At 28.7% G+C, this 22314-nt stretch overlaps 1 protein-coding gene across 4 annotated transcripts in view; it reads right to left on the bottom strand.

Annotated features, from left to right (window-relative positions):
- The window catches only part of LOC129972348 (FMRFamide receptor-like), a 359306-nt gene that overhangs the window by 106545 nt on the left and 230447 nt on the right, over window positions 1-22314 (bottom strand). For 3 of the 4 annotated variants that reach the window (XR_008784852.1, XM_056086455.1, XM_056086456.1), the window contains one exon: window positions 21380-21440. The exons of the other annotated variant lie outside the window; for it this stretch is intronic. The gene's annotated coding sequence lies outside the window, so the exon portion shown is untranslated. The remainder of the gene's footprint in view (window positions 1-21379; window positions 21441-22314) is intronic. 4 annotated transcript variants of the gene reach the window in all.

The following is a 22314-nucleotide window of genomic DNA, read 5'->3' as shown; positions in this document are numbered from 1 at the left end:
ATAATTGAAGAATTGCGGATATACCGGCACTTGAGAAAGAAACAAGCACTGTTCTCTGAGATTCCAGATGGTAGCCAAGGGATTAGATTGTAAAGATTCTTTTATCCTTATAATAGTTAGATATAGTCCATTAACAATTCACGATTTTATTGAATGTGAGCAGTTACAGTTATTGGGTTGGAACGCACGCTTACTGAAATTTATCACAATATAATACGTATATGATACAACTGTGCAATACATGGCACAGTGCAATATGTTACTAATAAGCCAAAAAGAATATATTGTGGCATTTAAGCCGAAGTGGCAGAATTTCTACCAATCCATTAACAAGCAAAAATGTTATGTACAAAATTTCAAATAATTTTTAACTCTTCAATATTAAATTACGTATCTTTCACCATAATTTTTTATGGGTTACAAATGGATATTGACTAAAATGGTAGTATTGATAGTTATATTATGAAAATTGCTCAAAATATATAAATTATATATGCTGAAAATAACGACTTCTATGTCTAAATTGTCTAAATGTTATAATGAAAAAAGTGATATCTTTTAGATATTTTTGGAAAAGAAAAGAAACAGTTAATTTGCTTTAAAAAATCTTAAGGAATTCATTTAATATTGTAATTCATTGTACGTGCTTTACTATAAAATATCTATCAGATAAACGACTACTTTTGATTTTTGCCTATAATCTTAGTAGAAAATCAAGATGCCTAAATCCTAATAAATAAATAAGAATATAAGAAGAACAATCCTTAAGAACATTAGCATAACCCGAATCGTTAACTTAAAACTTAAGAACTTGCACAATATAAATTCTTAAAATCCTTAAGAAATCTGAACCATTAACCTAAAGAACCTGAAAAAGAAAACATATAAGAAACTAAAAAACCAGAACATTAAAATTCTTAAGAAATCTGAACCATTCACCTAAAGAACCTGAAAAAGAAAACCCATAAGAAACCAAAAAACCAGAACATTAAAATCCTTAAGAAATCTGAGCCATTCACCTAAAGAACCTGAAAAAGAAAACCCATAAGAAACCAAAAAACCAGAACATTAAAATCCTTAAGAAATCTGAACCATTCACCTAAAGAACCTGAAAAAGAAAACCCATAAGAAACCAAAAAACCAGAACATTAAAATCCTTAAGAAATCTGAACCATTCACCTAAAGAACCTGAAAAAGAAAACCCATAAGAAACCAAAAAACCAGAACATTAAAATCCTTAAGAAATCTGAACCATTCACCTAAAGAACCTGAAAAAGAAAACCCATAAGAAACCAAAAAACCAGAACATTAAAATCCTTAAGAAATCTGAACCATTCACCTAAAGAACCTGAAAAAGAAAACCCATAAGAAACCAAAAAACCAGAACATTAAAATCATGTAGAAAATTTACCATTCTAGGTTGTTATTGGAAAGAAAAAATTATATTGCCAAAAATTTAACTAACTTCATTTTCATATAAACATAACATTATCAAAGAATTGTTAAGAAAACTACATATCGAATGTACTTTGAAATTCCTGCTTTATGATTTCTTAGATTACAAATTTCTAACGCATGATATGACCTATAAAACAAGTAGAAATGGACATAGTTTCAATATAATACACTTAGTCCTATCTAATGACAATAAGGCATTTTAAATTTCTGCATAAGGTATCGAAACGCTTAAGCATAATATTAGATCCAATATACTTCATAGTTATCTTCACAATTTACCAAAACAGTGAGACATCTGAATTGCTACGAACTATTCGGCTTGTGTGTCTATGAAGTTGAATGGTCATACCATGTATACAACGAGTCTCTGAATAATCTATTAAATAAACACGAAGCCTACATAGTTAGAATGTTGCGTTACATAATCATGCCATTTCAATAATTAGTTAAGGCTATCTACAAACTCATGACGGTTGGTGTCAAATAGACTCAGCGAAAATTGTCGGAAGCTGTGGGAGGAATTCCTAAATTGGATAAGCTATAAAATGTTCCTTTACATAGTCAGATACTGATACTTAATATTAAAATTTTTGAAAGGCATAATACCACAGAGTAATTTTATCGTAATGGGTTCAAAATATATTATTTAAATTTTTTTGAAGCATGAAAGGATTTCATCAAACTAAAATTAAATTAAATTTTAAACTTTTGTGGTGTTTCATTTAAAATTATGAAATTGTTAAAAATCGCAGAAATTTGTTTTTATCTCAAATGTTCCAAAGTTTATATTTTTTTTCAATGTATACAAAAGTTTGTAAATCAGTTTAAGGCAGAATTTTCTGTATAGTCAAAGTAAAGATATATTTTTATTAAAATAATAAATATCTGAAGTAAATAGGAGTAAGCTTTTTCATACTATATTACTTTCGTAAAAAAATACGTGCGTGCATGTGTGTTGCGGAAAATGTAATAAACTGGTAATTACGTATAATTATGGGCGCCATATATACATATATATACGTCACAATCAATGTGATTAATTGATTTTTATTAACAACGTTAACTAATCACATTGAAAATAACATATACAGGGTGTTGCCGAATTCGACCGACAAATTCAGAGGGGTGATAGTAGGCATCAAGAGGATAAAGGATCACCATACAACATGGGGTCTCAAACGACGTTTAATTGGTGAAAATCGCAAAAATATAGAAAGACGGAAAACTGTTGGAAACTGTAAAAAATTAATAAAAAAATAACAAATGGTGTTCAACTTCGAATTTTTTTAAGTGACAGCACATTGTTAAACGTTTTTTTTTTCCATGCTGATAACATGCGGATTTGATGATCTAGAGGGTCGTAAATTATTGAAAACGAAAAAGTAGTTTATAACCCATATTTGCAAAAATATTAAAACTTGAAGAAAAATAAAAGCTTCAAAATGTAAGGAATTTTATAGTCCATAATTTGATTGGGACTTTGATATGACGTTTTCGTTTTCAGTAATTTACGACCCCTTGGATCATAAATCCGCATATTACCACCAGGAAAAAAAAGTTTTAAGAATGTGCTTTCACTTTTAAAAAAATCATAGTTGAAACAGCACTTGCTATTTTTTTATTAATTTTTAAAAATTTCTAACGATTCTCCGATTCTCTATATTTTGCGATTTTCACTAATTAAACGTCGTTTGGGACCCCATGATGTAAGGTGATTCTTTATCCTGTTGATGAATACGATCACCCGTATGAATTTGCCGGTAGAATTTGGCAACACCCTGTATATAATAAAAAAATGTTGCATAATTATTTATACCAATTAGTATTGAAGAGAGATTTAAAAGGCCTGGCTGCTTCAGTCTACTTTCTCAGATCCAAATATCTCGCCCAATTAGCAAAATCTGATTCTCCGAATAGTATGGTAATTTATAAAATAGTAATGAATTAAAGGAGCATAAATAAAATGAACATCTCTCACATACGTTAATGCATTTAATACCCTATTATGTGTGTTTAATATTTTAATAAGGAACATAACAATAGTCTCCAACTTATGATTTTATGAATGAAAAATTCAATGAACTCGAATTAAAATTGAATAACTGATATATTCTGAAATCTAAGAATCTCTTTCTTTTAATTTTTCTTTGAAGATTGAAAAGTTTATGGCATCATGTTATGATTGCATAATAGTTTATATATATATATATATATATATATATATATATATATATATATATATCTCTCTCTCTCTCTCTCTATATATATATATATATATATATATATATATATATATATATATATATATATATATATTGGTGTTAGTTATCAAACTTTGAAAGTGGTATTCACATAGAAGAAAAATTAAAAATGGATAAAAGTTTGCTGGTTCAAAACTTCATGCATATATAATAAAAGTATTATTATACTTACCGTCAAATCATCTGCTTTGAAAAGAAATATGCCGCTTTGTATCTATTCTAACTATTATTTGTATCTATTCTAACCGCTTTGTATCTATTCTAACCGCTTTGTATCTATTCTAACTATTATTCTTGAGGTAAAAGTGAAGAAATAATTGTTTTTACTAACTAGGAAAGTAGAAAACGATAGTTACATCATTTAGAATAAGTAACTACCGTTAACGTCCGCATTAAAAGACGATTCCACACTGTAAATGATCGACAATATTTAGAATAGATATCTGAAAAGTTATTACATATAGGACGTAATGAAATGTTCCAATACTTTTCCACTAAAGCGAGCATGAAAAAAATGATGATAGCTCTATTTATTTTCGTCAAAAGGCATTAATATAAAACATGTTTTATTGATCTGTTTCTTAACAAATCACTTTCTTAGTATATTTTCAATTGTATTTCGTAACATATTTCAGAAGATGAATTAATTTATATTCCCTTAAATTACCTTGGAAAATGGTGACTTTCATGATAGTGTAAAAAGACTTTTACATATTATATCTAGATAAAGATATAGATATAAAAATAAAGGTAAAAAAGAGAAAAAATTTTATATTTAATGTTTTTAGGATACACTAGGATCCTAGCAATAAATTTTATATGTAATGTTTTTTAGGAGTTTTAGGATCCTAGCAAATTAATACAGAAACGAGAAATATTTAATGTGTAAATTTAAAAAAATACATACTTCATAATTCAGGATTTTAATCAATTTACATTTTTAACCCTTTTACTACTTCATTTAGATTTCATTCCGGTCTAAAAATATTAACATGGTAGTGGGGAAAAAAAGGAAAATTCCTTTTTCAAATCTGTTTTATATTTTTGAGCTCCCTGTATTTTTGCAATAATTATACGACGTCAGCAAGTATTCATATAATTTGATCTAATTCCTTTTCTTATGGATGCATACTCATTGAAAGTTATATTGCATCTTCATACCAAGAAAGTGCTTTCCATTCCAGGCGTGTTCCGCCTTTACAGGTAAAAATGAATGGAAGTTCTTTGAGGAACAAGAAACCAATAAAAGAAAGTCGTTGTGAGGAGGACATTTAATAATGGCTCTTTTATTGAATAGAATCTTAATCGTCTGCGTCCTTCAGATAATGGCATTTAGTTGTTAAACTATTCTAAACTAATAGTAATACTTCTTGACGGAAAAATATCTTGAACTGAATGCTGATTAACCTATGATCATTCTTAAAAAGTTTTTCTGTATATATTATTATGCTTAATAATAACCCTTTTCAGCATTTTCTGAACTTCACATAAATAATAATAATAACAACAATAATTGATTGAGAAAATTTCAAATAAAAGTAAAAAGATCAATGACACAGAAATAATCAAGAAATTTATTATTTATGTATTATTAAGAACAAATAGTGAAACAGAACGTAAGATAAGAATTTGAATCAAACTTCTGTTAAATACATTAATCTATTATTGTCTTGTTGCCTATGTTATCAAATTTCTTGTCACAATCTTGAAGGTTTTCTCAGAATTCCAAGCTCAAAATAGAGAGAATTAAATAACCACTTCTTTTATCTTCTTGGGGCAACGGTGATCAGAGGGTTCAAGGTTTAAAATCCGATTCCATCAAAGATGAATCGGATTTTCATCAATATGTAAGAGGACCGTTGGATTTTTAATACATTGGGACCAAATGTCATACCTCAGATTTGGCAGGGGAGTTTAAAGATGGTTCCGACTCATCAGTTGTCATCATTATTTGACAATAAAAGAAATCCCAAACATTACTTAAAGAAAAATGACCTATAACTTTATACATTATGTACGCAGTTTAGGTAAGATTAGCTCTTTCTTGCATTCATTTTCTGTTTTTATTGAATCATTAGGATTTTAAGAATCATTAGATAGCAATGAAGATTCATTACTTTGTGGTGAATAGTTTATAAGCCAGTTAACAGCTATGCTACCAGAGCAATTGCTTTTGTATCATGGTCATGTTACTGGGCTGTGAACCGCAAAGTCCCAGGTTCTATCCTCGCTCTTAACAAAACCGCCACATTGGTGACCTCGAATGTGATTCTTTAACCTTCGTACAGCTGTTGTGGCGCCATCTACCCATAGCAAATCAATAGTCGTCAGATTCACTTGACGTAGCAACACAAAAAGGACTCAACAACCCAAATATCGTCAGAATCATTTGACGCAGCAACAGCAGTCACTTACCCACACAACGCTCGCCATAACGCTTGGCGCTGCTCAAATGGGTACAGGCGCATTAGAATCAACAGCTAATACATCACCACTCAACAGCCATACCATTCGCCTCACCTCCGACTCAATGAAGGGAGAGAATGGTTAACAGCAATTAGCAAGCCAGTTAACATCTACGCTACCAGGACAATTGCTTTTATATCATGGTCATGTTACTGAACTGCGAACTACAAGGTTCCAGGTTCTATCCTCGCGCATCTCCATCCGCCACAACTTCATGCCACTCATTTCTAATCGTCAATAATGATTTAATTCTGAAGGTCTCTGAACCAAATTACGCGAGTAAATCATTGAACTCAGTACACTGAACTGTTCTTTCTCATATTAAATCTGCGGCTCTTCCTATCTATGCAGTGAAATGATCACGAAGCATTATTTCGTATACTAACTTTCCAACTAGGTTCGCCAAACATTCTAGTTGTCGCACGATCTGGGCTCGGATGTTATTGGATGTAGATTACGAATGAGCCTTTAAAATCACGATCACTCGAGTTTCCATACCTGCTGAAGTGATCATTTTTTTATCAGTTAGACACATATTCTTGCATTTTTCATCACATTCATCGAATGAAAATATTTTCTTTCGCAAGCTTGTTTTGAACTTGAATAACCAACACCACGAGCACATATTATCTTTTGTAGAAGGACAATTTAATTTTTTTTTTTATTTATGTAAATTCGAATAATTTTTTTAAGTGGGCTATCTTGAAATATTAATTATTCAAACATTCATAAGAAAAGCATAGCACCGCTTACGTGACTGAAATTCTATGGATAGATAGAATTTAATCTCAGAAGGAAATAACTGAATATTTACTACAGCAAAGCAATGCAGCACTTTGCTTTATCTATTTATTTTGTTTCATATGATGAAGTAATTATCGAGAAATATGGATCAATTTCTGAGTGAAGGTAATTATTTGGTCTGAAGATCTTTCACTTTTTTTTATTTATTTGTGGTTTTCTTCCAATTATTTAAGAATAACATATAATAAGAACTTGCAGGAATTTTTGTGTGCTAACTTTAACTTCATTTTTTGTATATTAACACTATATGATGTGTTTATAATTTATTGAGAAAAAAAAAACTGAGTTTGGATTTTGAGAACCTACGTTTCTTGGTCAAAATTTTGTTCAGATATAAAACAGTGATCACAAAAAACATACTAAATTTGATATGCTTAAGGCTATAGTGCTTACATTGTCACCATTATAAAGACCGAGTGACGGTGAGATATTTGTAGAACGAGGTCATAAATTTAATGTAGAATAAAATTTTAACGATGAATTAATTATTTTTAAATTTTTCTACTTGATTTTTTTTTTTTTTTTGTCATTTATTGAATCCTCTTGGACGTAAATAAAAAGATTTCCGTTGGGAAATTTTGTCCAAAATATGACAGAAACCTAATAATTTAATGAAACATAAGAATGTCATATCTCATGCTTGTCAGTTTAAGCTAATTGTACATAGACTAAAGCCTCAGACAGATATACATATTTTTAAAAATGAGTTTATAGACTGGAAAGGTCTCAATTCTATAAATATATCTTTTGAAAATATCTGTCTATTATAATAATGTACTTCATTTACAAAAAAGTAAAACTGCATTGAAGTATATATCTTAGCTACTCTTAGATTTTCCGCAATGAAAGATATAGAGTCCTTGAAATGTTGACCAATATTCCAATAGATAAAAGTTAGATAAGGTATTAGCTTAACCGTGTTCATTAAAGACTGCGATGATATGCACAAATTAAAACAATCGATCAATATTCCAACAGATAAAAGTTTTAGATAAGATTACATCAGACGAACTTTCTTCATTAAACACTGCGATGGTATGCACAAATTAAAACAATCGATCAATATTCCAACAGATAAAAGTTTTAGATAAGATTACATCAGACGAACTTTCTTCATTAAACACTGCGATGGTATGCACAAATTAAAACAATCGATCGATATTCCAACAGATAAAAGTTTTAGATAAGATTACATCAGACTAACTTTCTTCATTAAACACTGCGATGGTATGTACAAATTAAAACAATCGATCGATATTCCAACAGATAAAAGTTTTAGATAAGATTACATCAGACTAACTTTCTTCATTAAACACTGCGATGGTACGTACAAATTAAAACAATCGATCAATATTCCAACAGATAAAAGTTTTAGATAAGATTACATCAGACTAACTTTCTTCATTAAACACTGCGATGGTATGTACAAATTAAAATAATCGATCGATATTCCAACAGATAAAAGTTTTAGATAAGATTACATCAGACTAACTTTCTTCATTAAACACTGCGATGGTATGTACAAATTAAAACAATCGATCGATATTCCAACAGATAAAAGTTTTAGATAAGATTACATCAGACTAACTTTCTTCATTAAACACTGCGATGGTATGTACAAATTAAAACAATCGATCAATATTCCAACAGATAAAAGTTTTAGATAAGATTACATCAGACTAACTTTCTTCATTAAACACTGCGATGGTATGCACAAATCAAAGCAATTGTTTTCCAAAAGCTTATCCAAATATTTGTTTCTATAATTAAACTCATATTCTAATAGACATTACGACAATTAAAGTCTGAAAACCCAATGAAAGTCAGTAGAATCAATTTCAGGCAGAATTCGATTATTAGACTGCTGGCGCCGGTTTAACTAAGAAAGCTCATGGGATGCACCAAAATAAGACTTTGCTTCCGGACAGAACTAATAGCTGCTGAAAAGTTTCTGAAGTATTTTGAATCTGGCTGGGACAGTTCTGTTCGTACCTGAATATTAATTGAAAATATGCTTATTATTTTCAAGAAAATCTCCTTCGAAAAGCCCACAGTAATTTTAAATATTAATTACGAGTTTAATTAACAGCGATATTTATTTTCAAAAATGAGCCTTTGAAATTCTCTCGAGTATAATGTTCGAAAATAAATTCAAAATATGCAACTCTTTGTGGCGTGCAAATAAGTTTTGTAAAATAATTAAGGGTTTCTACTGGCGAACCGTTTCGTTTCATATTTCTCAAATAGTTCGAGGTGTTTTTAAAGTTAAGTTAATATATGTTGTTTTGCAAGGTATTAGTAATGAATTTTATATTTAATTTGCTGACAAATACATTCTGTTTTACATTTGATGCATATTTATGGAATATATTTTCTACGTCATTAAATCATTATTCTAAGATCATTAGACTAAAGATTCCTCAGAATACAGGTCATTAGAACTTCTCTTTCAGAGATAAGAAAAATTACCTACCTCCGTTTACTCCATAACCTTGATGAAAGACCGTGTTTTTTATGATTTACATACTAAAGAAAACCTTGTTTAATTGATGATAATAAATGCATGATAAAATCATTTTTTTAAAATTCTCAAAAAGAATTCCTATCTCTCCAAACTCAATAGGGCGAATGCATCTAATGAACAATTCATACGCCTCGGGTATTAAAACAGTCACACTTACCGAAGCGAGAGGCGAGTTTTCGAAGTAATATCTAGGGTCGTTGAATCGACGTTCTGGTTCTTTCGGTATTAATAGAGTTAAAAGCTAATTTTTAAGTTCATTTATCTTAGTAATAATTTAGAGAATTTTTTTTCCGTTAATAATGATAAATAAAGAATTGGATATCTACATTTTATAACTGAGTAACAGTTATGAAGAATTATTTTCCTTATCATATTCAGATTCCTCAAAAAAGTTTTAAAAATTTCACAAGATACAACGTTAAGAAATCGCTCATTTATGCTTAAGTATATGAATGGAGTTATAAAATGTGTGACTGTGTGTGAATAAATAAAATGTGTGACTGTGTGTGAATAAATAAAATGTGTGACTGTGTGTGAATAAATAAAATGTGTGGCTGTGTGTGAATAAATAAAATGTGTGAATGTGTATATTTAATGAATACAAAAAAATGTGTGAATGTGTGTAGCTTATGAATGTATGTAATATGTGAACGTATGCAGCTTATGAATATATGAAATGTTTGTGTATCTAAAATAATAAAACCTTAATATTATTTCCTGAAATATCAATAGGGTATTAAAGGCAAATATTACTAGAAGGATAAAATGGGCCATTAGCTTTTCCGTTCAGTAATTTAAAAATATATATATATATATATATATATATATATATATATATATATATATATACACACATACACAGGGTGACTTCCGAAGGAGATAGGCGCCTTCAAAGTTTAGGGCCCTAAATTTCAAATGATCATAAAAAACGGAAAAATGGATCGATTCATTTGCGGTTTTCGCTAAAATCATTCTTTAAATTAGTATTTTCTTAAAAAAAAAATTTTAAAGACAAAGTTTAAAAAATGCCGATAGAGGGTGCTCTAGACTTTGGAGTACCGAACAACTACTTTTTACCAGTATTTTTTTTATTTTGTTAAATGCTTACTAAAGCTTAGACTTTGACTTAAATTTTGAGCGCAAAATTGAAACCATCGGGAGCGGTTAAGTGGCGCAAATTTAACCGCGTTCAGGGGGTAAAATTTTAAACGCTTGTATCTATTGAGCAAAATAATAAATGATGAAGCAAACTTTAATAGGTGATAGTAAAACACCAAAACAATCAACTTTCATTAGAAAATGCATGATTTGAATTCAAAAGCAAACGTGTTAGAACATCTTCAAATTTTATCCATGCAATCGTTATAGCTGCAAGTTTCTGGAAGAAGAATATGAAATTGTGATATGGGGAAGAAGAAGAACGCATATGCAAATTGTTATTAAGATAAAAGCCACTGACCCGAGTGTGCAAGTGTAAATCACGGTAGAAACGTAAAGAAAGATGTTGCCCTTCACTAATCAAGAAAAGGCTGATATGCACTTCATATGCGGAACTGCAAATGGGAATAGTGCAGAGGAGCGATGATTATACGGAGAAAAGTTTCCCAACAGGCGATTGCCCAATGATAAAACATTTTGCGCTTGCACAGACAGTTGTGTGAGACAGGATCCTTTTTTGGTGCATGTTCAAATGCAGGCTGGGCGAAGTCTAACAGAACGGTTGCTGTAGAAGAAAAAATTCTGGATATGGTGGCTGATAATCCAAATACAAGCACGCGAGCAGTGGCTAGTCAAATTGAAGTATCACCCTCCACGACATGGCGAGTACTAAAGGATGAAAGTATGCATCCTTTTCATGTCCAACGAGTCCAGGAACTGACTCAAAAGGATTTTCCTCATCGAATGGATTTTGCTCGCTGGTATCTGCAGAAGAACACCCTAAATCCCGATTTTGGTGCAACCGTGCTTTTTACAGATGCATGTACATTTACACGTGAGGGTACATTTAACACCCACAATTCCCACCAAAGGCAGATGTAAATCCACATGCATATCAGCAACGATTTTCCATAAATGTTTGGGCAGGAATAATTGGTGACCATCTACTTGGACCTTATCTTCTGCCAGAACGCCTGGATGGAAAAAAATATCTTACCTTTCTGCAACAGTTGCTGCCAGAAATGATGACAGATGTTCCCCCTCGTATCTGGCGAGTAATGTGGTTCCAGCAGGATGGAGCACCAGCTCATTATGCGCCAGAGGTGCGAAATTGTCTAAACGCAACCTTTCCAAATCAATGGATTGGGCGAGGTGGTCCTGTCCCTTGGCCAGCGCGATCGTCCGATCTTTCATGCCTGGATTTCTTTTTGTGGGGGCACCTGAAGAGTCTTATGTATGAGACTCCTATCGAATCTGCAGAAGAACTCGTCGCCAGACTTTCGGCCGCTGCAGGGGAGGTGCGCGATACTCCTGGAGTGTTTCAGAGGGTTCGTGAATCCCCTCTTCGCCGTTGTACCGCATGCATCGCCTCTAATGGTCAGTGTTTCGAACAGCTATTGTAATCATTTATAATTACACTTTTTTTTATAACATAAATGTTCTTTGTTTTCATTTTTGTCTCTTAAAACGAAATCTCTTTCAGCGCCCTCTATCACCTTCGGGTTAAAATTACGACTATAATTTCTTTGATGAATGTTGTTTGTTTTGGTGTTTTACTATCACCTATTAAAATTTGCTTCATCATTTATTATTTTGCTCATTAGATACAAGGGTTTTTTTCTAATAGATAGCTCATATTTTCTCTCAATGATATAAATATTCAAAAAAAAAATGTGCGTATGCAAAGTGGTCACTTTATTATGCCCTCATCACTAATTTTATTTTACTTTCTGTCAACTTTAATAGCAACTTTGCTTCCTTTCGATGCAAAGAGTATGAATTTTTAAAGACCGTTTGAGGGAGTAATATGGGATCATACCTAAAGAAAAGCCCTTTCCAATTCAACAAAAGAATTTGAAATAAATCAAGCAAAAAAAAAAAAACCACTTTCGATTATATTCCTGAAACAAACTGTTTATAAATCCTACTTTCTGATACGAAACGTAGTCTTGTTGATTTCAGTCATTGCCATTGAGTAAATTATTAGTATAACAAGAATACTTCTTTTAGACAAGCAACGTTATTTAGGAATGCTATTTTATTCATACTTTCGTGATCACAAATGAAAGAGCCACTAACAGAAAAAGGAAATGTTCCCCAAAAATAATTCTCACTAGCTCATCTTAATGGTTTATTTGAAATTATGATTTCTTTGGAATTTCTTGTTTCTAGCTAAACAATTTCCAATTATTATTCTTTGAAAATTTCAGAAATTTTATATTAGTATTAAAGGGTGTCAATTGTTTTCTAATTGTAATTTGAATTCTGAATCCATGCAATGCAATAATGCTTTCGAAAATTCTTTGATACCATTTTTCTTTCCATTCCTTTTACAAGTCTGTATATCTTTTTTGTTGCTATTAACTAATTAATATTCAACCCAAATATTCACTACATTCTCAGTAATTTTTAATCGTAAGTTGCATATTAAGACTAAAAATGCTTTGACGGAGAATCTAGGCTGAACACATTATAAGAACAGCTGTTCTTATAGATTTCAGGAATATAGTGATATAATGCTCTTTTTTCTTTCGTTCATAAAGAATCAAACGTTATTGTAACCTTTACGATTCTCAGAAACTAAGTTACAAGGGCCCTTAAAAGACTATAATGGGACATCATAGTTGGCTTCTCAACTATTAAGTAACCCCCCCCCTCCCTTAGCCAGTAATTTAACTTCGAGCATATTATATGTGAGAAAAATATAGATAATCGAAATGAAATGTAGTATCCAAATAAATCAGAACTATCCTGGCTATAGTAAAATAAATTTTAACTATCATTCCTTTCCATAAAACGCAAAAGAACGAGAAAATATTAATTTCACCATGTATATTGGGATTATTAAAAATGAGAATTACTTTGAATGTCCCTTATGCATTACATATCATGGTAAAGGAAATCTACTTGATTAACCAAATTAAAAACATAGCTGAACTAAATTTATTAACCAAATTTTTGAAATTGGCATTTAAAATGTGCAATAACCTAAAGATAAATGCTGATAATCAGAATTTTTTTTGGAGGGAGGGGGTAGGATAATGAGTGATATTTCTCTTTTCATCTGATTGCCGAAATAGGGAAATTTGTAGCATTTAATATCAACACTTATCATGGAAGCGAACAAAGTAAAATAGATTGTTATGGTGTGTTAATTATCTCACCAGCCAAGAAACAAATTTTGTCTTTAATTGCCATTAGAGAAGTGTATCTTATTTCGCAGATTTCTCAAAAAGATTTTAATTTCAGCTGCAATATTTCGCAGATTTCTCAAAAAGATTTTAATTTCAGCTGCAATATTTCGCTGTATTTCTAGAAAGTTAATATTTTAAACAGATGAGGTTTTTAAAAAGGCAAAAAGAAAAAAAAAATGAATAGAGAAAAAAAGAAACAAAGAACATTGATTAAAAATATAAGGGGAAATACAGAATAAAAAGTTTATAATAGTTTTAAAGAAAAAGATTTAAACTATAGAAGTATTGCACTTATTTTAAGAGAAAAATATTTCAATTAAAGGGAAAACAATTCCTCGATGCATGTAGAAGCATTGTAACAAAAGTACTTTTCTAATTCAAGGAAAATTAATTAACTAAAGAGGCTCTCTTATTTAAAAAGTAAGAATTTTCAAACTGTAAAAAGTGCTCGTATCATTTTGATTAAAGTAACATTTTTGCTTTAAAAGTACCTCTCCAAATACAAACATTCTTCAACAATCCACATACTTTTATAAAAACAAGAGTCTAGTGAACCAAGAAAACCGAAGCCAAGAACTAAATTATTGAATTATCCGCTTCTACGAGTATCAAATTTTCTTTTGAGTGAGAATTTCACACTGAGATGTATGTTCTTTTTTAAAAACAATGATTTCGAATATATCTTTGTGAAAAAGATATTTTTTTTTTCTTCTTGGACAATGTTATAAAATATATATATAAAAAAAAACAGAATAAAGTTTGATTTTGGATTATGACTACAATTTTCTTCCGCTCTTTTCTTTTTTTAACCATTTTAGTAAAAGAAAAGAAAACTCATTAGTCGCTTCATTAGAGATTGTTAAGTCTCGTAATACACAGGAAACAAAGCAAAAAGAAGCATATTTTTCCTTCGCGGAGATTCTACAGTGTTCATCTTCTATCTCCAATAACATTTTCTTTTTCGAGCAACTAATTACTGAAATTTTTCTCCAAGATTCCCATTACGAATATGAAGCAATTATTATTGTCTAATTATGGTTTTCCGAAATGAAAAGCGACTCAATTTAAATTTCAGAAAACTTCCAAAAGCAAATCACGCCTTTGCAATTAAACGCCATGAAATGAAAATTAAAAATTCTAAACGCCATTCTTCACGCCATTAAAAATTCTAAAATAGTACTTTATTATTTCAGCATGATTTATTTTGTATTTTAATAAAGATATAGAACTTAAATTTTTGTTCCTTAGACATTTTTTTCTGTCATTAATTTTCGAGGATACCTAAACTGAAATAGCATTGAGAATTTAATTACCGAAAACGTAAGAGTAGCAATTGTAAAATCTGCAATTTGTAAAGCGAATGCAAAAGAAGAAGTTTAAGTTTTAATTAATTATATAAAATGCTTTTATTTAAGTTTTTATCTTAGTCATTGATAATCACATTACAGTTTCTAAATACCTTAAATTAATTCGAGCAAAATTTATTTTAATTTTAAAAATTCGAATCAATTACTTTTAGTTCTTATTAACAATTTAGTATCCTTACTCTTTATCTTTGTTCAAAATTACATGATTAATTGGCAAATATGTTTGGTAATAAAATCAAAACATATTTTTTTTCTTTCGCACTCATTTTCAATATTCTCTTACTAAATTTTTTAATTATTAATATTAATTATTAATATCAATATTTCACATTTTATATTTTAATCTGTTATTTTTTTTAAATTTGAAAATTGAGACAGATTTGTTCATTATGTACAACCCTTGATATATTGATTATACACATTACATTGAGATTTCGTTTTGCAATCAGCCATCAGAAAGATATTTCATATTCTTATGTATATCAGTTGATATATTGATTATTATTCATTGCATGGAGATTGCTTTTTTCAATCAGCCGTCAGCAACTTATATCATTTTCTTATGCATATCAATTGATATATTGATTATTATTCATTTCATGGAGATTGCTTTTTGCAATCAGCCGTCAGCAAAACATGTCATCTTCTTATGTACATCCGTTAATAAATTGATTATTATTCATTTCATGGAGATTGCTTTTTGTAATCAGCCGTCAGCAAGATATATCATCTTCTTATGTACATCAATTGATATTTGATTATTATTCATTTCATGGAGATTGCTTTTTTCAATCAGCCGTCAGCAACTTATATCATTTTCTTATGCATATCAATTGATATATTGATTATTATTCATTTCATGGGGATTCCTTTTTGCAATCAGCCGTCAGCAAGATATATCATATTCTTATGTACATCAGTTGATATATTGATTATTATTCATTTCATGGAGATTGTTTTTTTTTTTTGCAATCAGCCGTCAGCAAGATATGCCATCTTCTTATGTACATCCATTGATAAATTGATTATTATTCATTTTAATGGAGATTCTTTTTTGCAATCAGACGTCAGCAAGATATATCATCTCATCTCTATTTATTATTTCAGACCTCTAAAGACTTATTCATTGCAATAACGGTTTATCTTCCAGAGTGGAATTATTTGAGTTTTCACATTACAAAAAGCTGTGTCCTGAATTTAATTTTGCAAGAGCAACGTACTGTAAAACTATCTTTAATATAAAACACAGCGGTACAATTGGTACTGCTGATGAAACTTGCCAATATGCAGTTAAAATTTCTCAAAAATTCAATCACCGCAATTGGAGGATGAACCCGAGATTTAGATCAGAGTATCCATTAATACATATGTAGCATTTCATTTAAATCATTCGAGCTTGAAAATATGTAATTCCGTGATGAATTGTTTTATTCATATGAACTCAAATATTATGAAAAGGCATGTGTTCTTCGCAATTATAAGGTAATATTTAAAAAATAATATTTTATTTTCTCTCAGTACTTTAAATTAATTTTTAATTTTCATTCGATCGTATTCTCAAAAATGTATTACTTGAATTGGGAGATGAAACCGATACTTTCAGATTAGAGATCAACACACTCAATATAAGCATATCCTTTTATTTAAATACTTTGAGCGTGTGAATATGGAATTCTATGATGAATTGTTTTACACAAATGAGCTCACCATTTTGAACAGATATGAATTCAAACTAATAATAGAATTGAAAAGAAAAATTAAATTTTATTGGCAGTTACTAATTTAAAGTAATTTTTTTTTAATTCACTCCTATCTAAAGGCAAATAATAAAGTATTAAAACTAATAATTAATTAAAGAATAATATGATATACAAAATATTAATTATTGATTTAATTAAAAATTATATATTTTATGTTAACGAATTAAATTTAAAAAAATATATATTGATAAAATGACAAAATTTTTAAAATATCGCCTTAGTGTACTAAAATAATGAAAATATTTTAACTGAAATTACAATATGTACATTAAATTCGAAAAGTATGAATTTCATAATCAATATTTTAATCACAATTTAGAGATCTGTTCTAAAACTGTAAGAGGATGAATTGCATAAAATGATATGACAATGAAGTAAAACCGTCATTAATATCTAAAGAAAAAAATCTTAATATTATTTAAAAATTAAAATGCATTAAGAATATTATTGCTTGGAATATTTTTGTGAACTTTTCTAGATTATTTAGTAGGTTCTAGGTTTATATTTAGGTTTTTATACTAAAAAATTCTTTTTTGTTTTTGACGGTTTCCGAAAAAAGGTATTTTTTTTAGAAAACGATTTTAATTAGTTCTTATTTTAAGTTTTATTTATTTGTGCAGTTAACAGATATTTATGAAATATATCTCAAAATTTTTTCATCGACAATTCAATGACATTTTTCGATGTGAATAAAAGAAAAAAGGACTGCACAATTAGATACCATGCGCAGTTTTAGTTTTTATATAAGTGAATGTTACATTAGTTGATCTCAATATAGAATTTTAAAGCTTAAATAATTTTCTGTGATTCATCAATTCACAACTATTATAACTTAATTTCTATCACGTATCACTTTTTTACATACGCTCATCAATGAGAATTTTACACAAAAATTCTTATCACCTTATTGTTTTTGACATCTTTATTTTATTCTCTGATGAATTTATCGAGATATTTTAATGAGGGCTTATTTAAGATAATTTTATACGAGGTACACTGAGATGATATCAATGGATATGTTAATTCCCAAGATAGTTCATATTTTTTGATAAATAGACAACAATGAAATGGAATTTGTTTCTTTTAAATAATATCTAAAAACACATCTTAATAAAACGCATCGGTAATTCAATTAATTTCAAAATTCATCGTAAATATGAGAAAAATATTTTACTCATGGATTGCTCAAGTTCCCAATATTCGAATGTAAACTATTTACAAAATATACGATATTCAAACTACTTCTAAAATCGTGTACCATTTTATTTAGAAATTTTAAAAAAATGACTCTTTTGATTTTTGAAATGTCGTCAATGACTTTTAGTAGTGTGATAGTTTTGTTTTATAGTAAACAAATGGAGTGAAGGATCTCCGTATATAATCAACAAAATTTGACTCTTTGGATTTTCAAAATACTGCCAATGACTTTTAGTAGTGTGATAGTTTTGTATTACAGCCAGCAAATGGAGTAAAATATATCTGGCTATAATCAACAAAATTTAACTCAGAAATATATGACTCTTAGCAGTACGACATTTTTTTTTCTTTTTGCATTCAGCCAATGGAATAAAATACCTCTGGATGTAATCAATTAAAATTTGCCTCTTGGATTTTTTAAATGTCGTTTACACAATGTGATCGTTTTGTTTTATAGTCAACAAATTTAGTGAATTTTGACTCTTTGGAATTTTTTGAATGTCATCAATGACCATTTTATTTAGGAATTAACAAAAATGACTCTTTTGATTTTTGAAATGCCATCAATGACTTTTAGTAGTGTGATAGTTTTATTTTATAGTAAACAAATGGAGTGAAGGATCTCTGTATATAATCAACAAAATTTGACTATTTGGATTTTTTAAATATCGTCAATGACTTTTAGTAGTGTGATAGTTTTGTTTTATAGTAAACAAATTTAGTGAATAATTTCTGGATATAATAAATATAATTTGATTCTGGATTTTCAAAATACTGCCAATGACTTTTAGTAGTGTGATAGTTTTGTGTTACAGCCAGCAAATGGAGTAAAATATATTTGGCTATAATCAACAAAATTTAACTCAGAAATCAATGACTCTTAGCAGTGCGACAGTTTTTTTTCTTTTTGCATTCAGCCAATGGAATAAAATACCTCTGGATGTAATCAATTAAAATTTACCTCTTGGATTTTTTAAATGTCGTCTACACAATGTGATAGTTTTATTTTACAGTCAACAAATTTAGTGAATTTTGACTCTTTGGAATTTTTTGAATGTCATCAATGACTTTTAGTAGTGTAGTTGTTTTATAGTCAACAAATGGAGTGAAGGATCTCTGATCTAATCAACAAATCGGATAGGGCAGTGATACAAAATATTTTAATGAAAAACTTTTAACTCAAAACCAACATTTAAAATCCGATAGCAGTTCATTCTTCTGTCATGGTTTTTTCTGCAAACCTTTCAATGACTCAAAACAATTTATTCTTCCTCGTAAAAATGTTCATCCGCAAATTTCCGTTTCTTAACTAACTATTTAAATGCAATACTTGGAGACGAATTTAGTTATCTTTACATTAACTGTATTTTTTGGTTACATTATGAGAGCCTAATATAATAATCTCTGTACTAGAAAAATTAATTACATTAATCTAAGAATCTTAGAAAATAAATTGACTTCCGACGCAAATCTTGGATATCCTTGAGGGTAATTGGATGCATACACCCCCAAGAAAAAAAAGCAATTAGGACTTGTGATGCCAACTTTTATTTTTATTAGATAGTAGTCTATATTTCTTATAAATAAATTATCGAAAGAGAATCACTTGGCTAAAGAAAATTCTATAAAAATGTTTTTTATTCAATTAAAAAAAATCCCCACACACAAGAAAAAAAAACAATATTCCTGAAAAAAGTTTATTTGTCTTGCAGCTAATTTTCTTTCAAGATATTTAGTATTGGTTTTGTCTTGTCCATTTAATATGTCTACTTAAAACAGTGAAACAATTATGTTTACAAGTATTGGTTAAGAATTATATGAACCATAATCCATTAATTCTCAACTTAATTTAAAGCAGAAATTTGTATCATATTTATTAAATCATACTTCAAACACTAAAATTGAGAGAATGTGAAGTTTAATTCAAAATTTGAAGAAAAAAAAGTTTTTCTGAATTTTAATTATTTTTAGAAAAAGTTAGAAAAATCATTGAAAAATATCTCTTAAAAATTTTGTAAATCTATATTAAAGACACTCTTAAATATAACGCAATGTCAAAACTAAAGATTATTTTAAACTTTCTTTCATGATTTCTAAAAATATGTCAACAAATAAATCCATCAATCAAATTCCAACCGACGATACTTTGAATTCAAAATTTATTTCAAGAATGATGACATTTATTGAGGTGTTCTTGGGTGCATTTACTTCTACAAATCTAAAGACAACCAATGGAATGTGTTTGGTTTCGCAATGAAAGTAAAATATATCCGCCTATATATGCTCGCCTATAATAGGGCAGACACAATTACTCAAAGAACGGTCGCGAGAATTATGCATGGAGGCGTCTTTTAACACTCTGCAAGCTAGACCACATGAATTAGAGTTGAAAAATGACGCATATCTATTTTTGACATTAGGAATGTTCATTAATATGAATAAGATAAATTTTACCGTCTTTTTTTTCATAACTTTTGTAAATATTGCAGCAAAAAATAGTTTATACATTATTTTAAAATTCAAAAAAGGAATTTTTTAATAATTTCCATTTTGTTGTCGAAGAATTTTTTTGTCTGTTTCTAATAAAATTTATAAACATTTTAATACTTATTTTACAGTAATACATTTTATTGTTGAAATGAAATTCAAATCGTTTTCTTTAGTGACACAAATATTTCCTTATAGTGATTTTTTTTCTCCATTTCTTCAATGAAGAAATGAATATACAGCTCATTTTCTTATGAAAGATAGATTTTTGTTTAAGGTATACTGTTAGTAAATTTTTGAAATATTGTTGGATTTACAAATATTCAAATAACTTTAGAAGTAGTTAAAGCTTCGTTCGAAATTAAATTTCAAATTTTAGATTAGATAAAAGAATCCATATAGAAAATATTCATATATTGAGATATTAGATATTTATAAATACAATATTGAAACAAGATTAGATAAAATATTGAAAGATAAGATATTTATATAGAAAAGTGAATAGAGTGGTGTAAGGCTTTATAAACAGTATAGATTTCATTTTTGCAAAACTTTGAAATTTAGCAATATTTTGCTGTAGAAGTCACTCAGACCAAGACAGATAAAATACTATGACATTATTAGCAAATATTAATCTTGGCAAAAAAAAAAAAAAAAGGTCACCTTGTCCAGTAATTCATACAATAAGTATAGTAAAACTTACCAATTCTGTACTTTTCTGCCTGTTCAGTTATGATTATTCGTCATGTTGCAAGGTGCAGAACCTGGATAAGGAAAAATACTCCAGTTTATTTCACATTGCCTCACTATTTTTATAAATGCTAAAAAATTTCTTACATATAATATATTTAAAATTAAATAAGCATCAGTTACCATATGCATAAAAATATTATTTATTAGGATGGTCTATTAAAATTTGCTTTCATCTCACAACTTATGAATATATAAATATTTTTTTAAATTCATTTTTGCTTCATTTCTTTCTCCGATATATTTAGAATTAGTTTTTTAATAGATTTTACGCAATACATTGAAATTGATGAATAAATCAAATGTAATTAAAATTGAAAGTTCGAAACTAGAAGAAACTTCAAAATTAATTATTAAATATAATACGAATATTAAATATAATAACATTTCGATATCATAAAGCTAACCTAATGAATTCTATTATCAATTACAGTAACCTGCAATAGTAATAAAAGCCATTGAATATCCAAATTACGAGGTTGCTTTCGATTTATCGGCTCGATCGAACGTCTTAAAGGTTAAATTAAGAATGAAATCAGTAAATGAAATAATGGTAGTACTTCTGATTTGTGATTATATTAATAGCAGTCTTTCATAGCAGACTTAATTACACTGAAATTTAATGAATACTTGTGACTCTGTTTTTTTTTTTTTTTTTTTTTTTTTTGTACAGGAAATTTAAATTAACATAAAAAAAAAGAAAAAGAAAATAAAAAGAAGAAGCAAAAATCATATACAAAGTATAAAAATATGGAAATTACTATTAATGATTAAAAAATTGTGAAAGTAATTATATAAATAATCATTTATACATTAAAATCCTATTACAAAGAAAAAGCAATCCTATTACATTACGGTATTAAATTTTTCTCATGTTATGCATATTTA

Source organism: Argiope bruennichi, chromosome 6, assembly GCF_947563725.1.
Source record: "Argiope bruennichi chromosome 6, qqArgBrue1.1, whole genome shotgun sequence".
In the NCBI taxonomy this organism is placed as follows: Eukaryota; Metazoa; Arthropoda; class Arachnida; order Araneae; family Araneidae; genus Argiope; species Argiope bruennichi.
Note: the sequence above shows the minus strand (reverse complement) of the source record. Positions and strands in the feature narration are given on the sequence as shown.